At 36.0% G+C, this 8583-nt stretch overlaps 1 protein-coding gene across 1 annotated transcript in view; it reads left to right on the plus strand.

The window, feature by feature from the left end:
* Positions 1-8583, plus strand: part of LOC115236571 (glutamate receptor ionotropic, kainate 1-like) — a 104741-nt gene that overhangs the window by 53928 nt on the left and 42230 nt on the right. The gene's annotated exons all lie outside the window — the stretch shown is intronic.

Here is an 8583-nt window from a genome sequence, read left to right on the forward strand (position 1 = left end):
ACTCTTTCCATCTGAAACTTAAATGTTAAAATATAAATAATGCGTGCGCGATCGCATTGAATATTTTATCGTAAATGTAAACTGTGCTTCCTTTAACTGCTATGATATGGAATAAACAGCATACATGTTAAATTATTGATGTAGAATAAACGCGACTATCGAATACGAGCAAATTTGTCTGGCAATTTACGCGAAATAGTGAACGTTTGTATAACACATTGCGAAGAAGATTACGAGAAAACCTCAGAGAAAGAGAGAGCCATCGTGTCGCAACATATCGCCATTCACGCATTGCGGATATCCGTGAGCGAATTTACTTTTGTGTTCGTGACCGCGATCGTAAGTCATGTCCGGCCGATAATCGGCGCGTTCCTAAGCGCGGTTACGCGCCATTCAGTTGCTACGCGGCCAATTTTGTTAAAATGTAGAAATAAAGGAAAGCGAGATTCGTGCACACACGAGCACACACACACAATAGAACGAAAGAATCGCGAATTGCACGTGGAACGGCCACAGCGGCCAACGGTAGATAAATGGCTGAAATTGTTTCTGTCCGCCGACAGAGGAACGCGCGACACCCTTTTTCTCCGCTGACCGGTCTCTCTAATGGCTCTATTGATACCTCGGACGTCTCTCTTTTCACACAAATGGGCCTTGCGGTCCGAGAGAGCGGGATTAATTGTTTCTGCGGTGGCCGCTTCTGTTGCGAACGGAATTAATTGCTCACTCTCGCACCGCGGTCATTGTAGTCCCCACGTGTCTCAACATTTCAGTTGAGTATCTTAACGTCGGTTTGCGGTTAATTCGGTTACAGTTTAATTTGCGCACCGTCGATATATTTTTATTTGTTGCAATTGTTGCAATATAATCCTTATTCGCGTATTACGCAAATAGCGCCGAAACAACGCGAATGCACGGATAAAAAAATTGATTTATAGACACAATTGATATTCTATATAAGCGATAGAATTGGCAGACCCCGAAAAGTACATTGTAAAGAATAATCATTTTACGGCGAAATAGCGTCCACATCGGTCTATTTCTCTCGCATATCTCTTGGGATATTTCGGAAGCTAACTTTGACAGGTGACGAATCTCACTGAAATATTTCCGGATAAATGCGAGGATATGTAATTTATCATTTTCTTTCTTAATTTTCTTAAACGGTACTTTGGGAAATATATACAATTTTTTAGCTTGTATCATTTGTCTCAGCTTGTCAAGGAGATATACGTATATTATTTGTTTATTACATATGGAATATATACTATTTTTGCCGAAATATTTCTTTGGAGTTGAAAATCAAAATATCGTATCAATTGATCAATATTAATTTGCATTAATTGAAATATTTCAGTCAAAATTTTGAAGTATTTTAGTCAAAACTTTGGTTAATTAATCAAAAATGGTTAATTAATACACATAGCTGATATTATACACGCATGTCTCAAACAGATATTCTGGAACGAATTCAATCCAGGTTATGAATTAACAGTCCCTTTGAGACATCGAACGGATTACTTATCGTTAAGCGAGAATTTCCGTGGCATCATGAGAACCGTGAATCGCCGTGGATCTCACGTTTCTCCCAATCATGACACACACGTAAATAGATCCACATTGTACAAGAGAAGCACAGACAGATAACCTGGATAATTATACGCAGATAAGTATAGACGCGATTATATAGAGGTGGAGCGTTTCGCAAACACAGCCAGCGCCGCAGCGTGATTGCATTGATCAGCGTCACCAATGGACTATGCACTGTTACGTTAGATAAGTGTACATGGATCACTGCATATGAATACCGAACGCATACGAACCCATGCTCGTCGTCCGCGTGATGCCGTTACTCGATATTAAGCAACCATCTCTGCGTACGAGAGACAAAAGGTGGAGAGACAAAAGATACTTTCACGAATAAAAGATTATCGCGCGCATGACCTTCTTTTATAATCTCAGCTTTGCTCAGGATTTTCCCGTAAAAGAATGCTTGCGAAATAATATCGCTATTTTTGCGAAATAAAAGAATTATGCATTTGTAACTTTCTTGTAACACTTTTGACAATGTCACGTTGTAAAATTACATTTACTAACGTTTGTGCAATGTCAATGAAAATTCATGAATTGCATCGATTCCACTGCTAACGAAATATCTCAGAAATTATCAGGTTGCATTAAGGTCACAGAAGGATTACTAAAACGATATCGGTGTCGCTTGTCAGGTGCTACGTAAGCGTTTAAAAGTTACACGACACTCTTTATACTATTATATATGCAACGTCAGCCGTGGCTCATGTCTCGTCGTAGGGTGAAGATATGATGTTTCGTTTCGTGAAGGATATTTCTCCGTAGCAAAAATTTTGCGGTGAAGATAAAATGTAATTATCAGTTATTCTGATATATATTTATATTTGAAAAAAATATTTATTATCGATCATATCTCGAACTACTTTCGTAAAAAAATTAGATTTAAAAACGATTGCATTTTTGTGTCTCGGCAAATAGGGGATTCAATATTTAAATTGCCTTCGAATGCTCACGCTTAAAGCTATAATGTCATGTGCAAATATGATTCTTGTTGGAGTAAAATTTGTTTTGTTCGAGCGACGAAGATCAATAGTTTAAACACGAACGAGCAATCATACGCCGATAATACATAGCTTACGTATAAACGTTACGTTATTCTAATCGCGTGGTTGCATGTGACCGCGTTTCAATTTACGCGTCGAAAGCGGAACCGGATGACATCACTTTACTTCGCCATACACCATACGCTTTATAGTCAATTTATCGGCATTAGTTGTCGGTGCGAACTTACACGTGGTCAAACACATGTAGAATTAAATTACCCATCGTACAACGCCCATGTTTATTTCATTATTGGACTCTCGGGACATTTGCGCAGCCGGAGGGCGATAGATACATCCGTGCAGACACGAAGAAAATGCAGATCACGTGCTTAATTGGCCGGACGGCCAAAACGACAAACTATAGTAACGGGCTCAAAGCGTACTCGCGGATTCGAATTAACCCCTCGCCGTGTCGATGCCATTCCGTTAATTAAATTGTATCGATAGGCCACCGGGCGCAGACTTTCCAAGTATCGTATCTCATCGCATGTCGGCACTGCCGGAAGTCCGCGATCGATAAAACACTCTCTGGCGAAGCAGTTAGTTTCCGGACTTCAACGAAAGATTCTCGGAAATATCTCTATGCAAACTGAAGTACATACATTTTATAAAATTAAAAGACGTCTGGCTTTAAAGCGCAACCGTTCTAAAACGCGAACTTAAAAAAATATATATCTTTTACATTGCACACATGCATGAGATTGTTATTTCACTACATTACTGATGCACATAGGATTCTCCATCATATATATACTTCTGACAGCCATGTGAAGGAAATTTCTTCGAAATTAGAGAATATCCAAGAAGTTATGTCACCCAGAAAATACTGCTAGATAATTAAAAATATAACCATAATATAAAATTAATTTAAAATATATTGTAATAACGAATAAATAAAAACTACAAATTAATTATTGCAAAAGAATACAAATTTTTATAAAATTTAGGTTCTTAGGATTCTCGTTACGAAATAAGCAAAGATATAAATTTCACAAATATATATAACAGATATCTCTTATGCATATAACTTAGAAATCAATGGTATCATTAATTACAACACATTCTCTACACATACATTCATATTCCTACATATTATAATTATTGATAGATTTCTGCTATTGCAATATTAATATGATCAAAACTGTACCAAGCGAATAAAGGCATTAATTTACAGATTGTTGTGTGAATGAAGAATCAACCAATGTCAACCAAATTTAACGAACTAGCAAAATAAAAGCGAACACTATAAATAATGGCATTTAAAAATGATAATATATCAGTTCTTAATATATTCTTTATATCCTCAATAATTATGATCCAAATCCGACACCTTTTGGATATCTTTTAAAGTATGGAAAAGATGCAATTTATGATCAGTTTATATTTTTCTATCCTTTTTCTAATACCTTTATAAATTTTTTAAGTGTGGATAATTTTTTAATTAAGCTACAAAATGTGTACAAAAAATAAAATAGACAGTGCTTTTTATCTTATGTACAATCATATGAGTAAAATTTGCGTTATCATAATAATACCTTTAACCGTATTTAACCGTAGCAGTTCCAAATTTTTTCTTTTTAAGTTTAAAATTATAACTTATTTTTACGAGTTTTATGTTAGCATAATTCTATTTTTCCTGTAGAGTGCAAAGTAGCCAGTATAAAATTACACACGGTTATTCAATTAGAGTTTAAATTTAACTTGGAGTGTCAATTATATTATGTTTGCAAATAAAACGCAAATTTTCATTTTTGCTGCCGACGACTATTATTAGCAGAAAGCTAAAACAAAAGAAATATATATTTGCAGTTTTTCTGAATATTTATATTTAATTATATATAGCATATTCAACTGCTACATAAAACGTAGATTATGATCGTTATTCCATAAAAAAGTCTTAGTCTATATTTCAGTTAAATATATTTCATAAAAATGATTTTTATATTATCGATTAATTTGTGGAATTTCCGAGACTTCAGAAAATCCGTCCTACAAACATTGGAAAGCAACCATACAATCTCTCCAAGCAATCAAATATTTACTGTTGAAATGGGTAGGATTACTTGTGAATGGATATACACATAAGCCTAAAATAATAAGAATTACAATGTATACAAAAAAAAAGACCAGAGAAAACTTTATATCACATAGTACGTTTTATTTTGCATAATAAAACGGTAAATAAACGATAAGATAATATAGATATAGATTGTATAGTAAGTTATTTGCCCCCGTTTAACGGTAATTAATTATTATTAACGTATAATGTAATATATAATATATAATAGTATTAATAATGATTAATTATGTATTATTTATTATTCTTTCTGATACTTATTATCGCTTCTGGAAATTTTTAAACATCAAGAGAATTAATTTTATCTAGTTTTAGTATTACAATTACACAGTAGATTAAACTAAATAAAATCAAACGAAAATATGTATTAATATATAATTTTTTGCTTCATTACTCGAAACATTAGTATAACACTCCAAATATTAATAATAAATTAAATCATAAATATAATTTGTAATGCGATGCAAATTAACGTTAAATAAAAACAGGAAATTATCGCAATATTATTTCACAGTAGATTAAATAAAATCAAACGAAAATATGTATTAATATATAATTTTTTGCTTCATTACTCGAAACATTAGTATAACACTCCAAATATTAATAATAAATTAAATCATAAATATAATTTGTAATGCGATGCAAATTAACGTTAAATAAAAACAGGAAATTATCGCAATATTATTTACATTATGTATATTTGACCGACTGTCATTGTTGCGAAAATTTCACGAATAATGCAGTATCTTTTTGGTTTGCTTAATCGCATGTGTGCATTATATACGCTTCTCCGGAGTGTCTTCGGAGCTTCCGGCGGCGTGTTTCCCCGGCTTCCGGTGATGGACTCGAAAATCTTCCAGATAAAGTTCCGGGACGTATCACAATGGCGAACATCCATCCCGCTACTAAGTCCGAGAGAACCTTCCCGTGCGAAGATGATGTCCGGCTGGACGACTCAGTCGCGTTTTCGCGGCACGTTTTATGTAATCTTACGGTACAGTCAAACTATTGGAAACGATTGCGACATTCGTCGAACTCGTCCGGGTAACTCGCTCTCCTTCTGCTTTCCCATCGTCGCATACATTATTCAGCGATCATGACTGATACTAGCTACGTGGCATTTTTAGCCGCCATTCTGCTTTCGGCTCACAGCATGCTCGCGCTCGATCTATCGAGGAGATCAGCTGACGACGAAAATACGAAATTCGAAGCTCGCGCGTTACCATCAGCGACTTCCGGCGCGTATAATCGCCGGATGCGAGCCGCAATTTAATTCCGACTTGTACGTTCTGTTTTCTCCCGCTAGCGGATGGATCCGTGGTGAAAAGTAAATCCGGAAGATCCCGACGTGGATTTCCACGCGCAAACTTCCGTTGGTGCGATACACGCGTTTGCTTGTCCGTGCGCAAAATTTGAGTAGCCTCGATGAAACATTGGACGTTGGAACATTGTGTTGCAATTTTATGTCGCATATACGTCAAGCGTGAAATATCCCTTGCGCGACGATATAACGTATTAAAAGGACGCATTTAATTAATTATGCAACGTTACGGCTTTTGTCACGTTGTTTTGCAGGCTACACTTTAAAATAAAATTTTCAAAATAAAAATAAAATATTACTGTAATTGCAATAATAGCAATAAATGCGTATATAAATTCAATAATAGCAATAAATGGAGATGTAAAATCAAAGTTATTAATGCATAACTAATAATTATAATTTGTTTTATCGGCCAAAAAGAATAGCCAATTTTCGCTTGAAGATACGTTAAAGTGCCGTGATATTATTAACAGACAGAATATTTGTAATGTGCAAACATATAATATTTCCTATTAAATAAGAATTTAATAAATTAAATTTCTTAAAGCTGATAGTTGATCTATAATATATAGAACAAACGCATTCTTTTTGATTAAAGGTACGTACATTCATAAAATAGCCTCGAAATATTGCCGCGAGCGTAATTTACATAAACGTCACTTAACACTACGAGCAAAGCAGCTAAAACGCAGAGCGTTTAGCCACGAAACGAGCTAGCTCGCAATCGCGGTGGGACGAAATTGCATTAAAGCTTCCTCGAACCACGAACGTGTCCGAAAACCCATCTCCGAAATAAGCTCTCGGGCGTGGATGCTGAAAATGCAATGCGATAATATAATTCTTCGTCGGGGGACTATCCATCGTGGAAAAGATCGCGTTTCGGATCCAGTCGCCTTTCGCACGTAATAATAGAACGCTTATACAACCGAATCAGAGACGCTTAATCTCTTTAATCCGTATAACGAGTAATATAATTTTTAATTGAATTTCGCATTTTTTCAGAATCATGATAGTTCCGAATAAAATTCTGGAATATATAGTTTCGAGATTAAAAAAGAATTACTATACTTTTTTATTCTCTTTTGTACTATCATTTTACTTTCGAGTATTTTATCGAAAATCCTGCCTATCAAATTCAAAGAGTATATGTGAGTGAATGCGTATACGATTTGCCGGTCCTTTTGTTTGCATTTTGTGCCTTTACAGAATAACGACCGTGATACCAATTTGTAGAGTTGCCAATGCGTTAGCTAGCGGAAATAGTGAATTCAATCGCGTTTATCGGGTCGGTGTTTTCGGTCGCCCTTTGGGATTCTCTAATAAATCGAACAAGTATAGTCGAATGAAACGAACAAATACAATATCGGTGAGAATCGAAACGTTTTCCAAAAGACAGTAATAAAAAGACGCATGTCAAATTCGGTTATGCGATCACAATAAAAAATCTTTTGAGTTCTTCAAAGAGTAGTTTCCATCTACATGTTTAACCGAATTTAAATCGATTGTTGAAGTCAATTGTGTTACATTCGCGCAATATAATTGTTACCAATAATTGTTCCCAACAATAAACAATTTATTTAGAGCAATTATTACGTGCTTTTTCGCGATTGCAAACTAAATTAATAATGCGTTTGCATAAACTTACTCGCGTTTAATCGAACAAATGTATGTCTCTCACAAAAAAATCAAATTAGTCGCAACAAAGGTACTGTAAATTCGCATATACAAAAAGTTAAGCCTAATTGATTACAAGATATAAGAGCTAAACACAGACAAAAAATCAAGATCATTGTCGCAGCTAATAAATGAGATAGCCGTCCCGACAGGGTCGCCAGGAAAAGAGGGACAGATTTATGGTAGGCGCCACACAAAGAGACAGTAATTAGTCTCGGGACGCAGTCGCATAATCAATTTGATCCGACTGGCGTCCACTCTCACCTCCTGTATCCGTTTACGCGACCAAGTGGACTCGAGTCCCGGCAACGCAATTCAACAAGCACGAAAACGTCCTCGAGAACGCAAATTGGCGAGGGGGCTGTCTCGGCGATTCGACCCTACCACTTAACGTCTTCGCAGCTGCAGCCGGAATTCGAATGCACTTCAAGTACTATTCGCCCGGAACTGCAACTGACAGGTGCTCATGTTGCAGGGTCCTCCGCCGCCGCCGTTTCCGTCGGCTTAAGCTCCTAAGACGCATACAAGGACACGGGGATAGTTCGTACGTTACTGTTATAGACTCTGAAGCCGGTCGGAATTTTCGAGGGTGGGAGAGTATTCTTGAGAGAGTACGGTCTCGTAACGCGAGTTACTCCGAGTAACTCCGCGCATCTTGTACGGCTTTGCGTGCGAATGGACCGTGGTACGTGCGCGCACGATTACGAAGCCAGGTCGTTTGGGAAAATCTCGACATCTGAGATGTCTGATTCCAAAGATTTTTCGATGCGTGAATGTGTGCTCTACTTTAGTAACAGAAAAGTGAAGTGTAATAGTACTATATAATTATAAATATATATATATTTTTTTTCTGATATTAAAAAATTAAAATCTTAAAT

This window comes from Formica exsecta, unplaced genomic scaffold, assembly GCF_003651465.1.
Source record: "Formica exsecta isolate Colony F162 unplaced genomic scaffold, ASM365146v1 scaffold111, whole genome shotgun sequence".
In the NCBI taxonomy this organism is placed as follows: Eukaryota; Metazoa; Arthropoda; class Insecta; order Hymenoptera; family Formicidae; genus Formica; species Formica exsecta.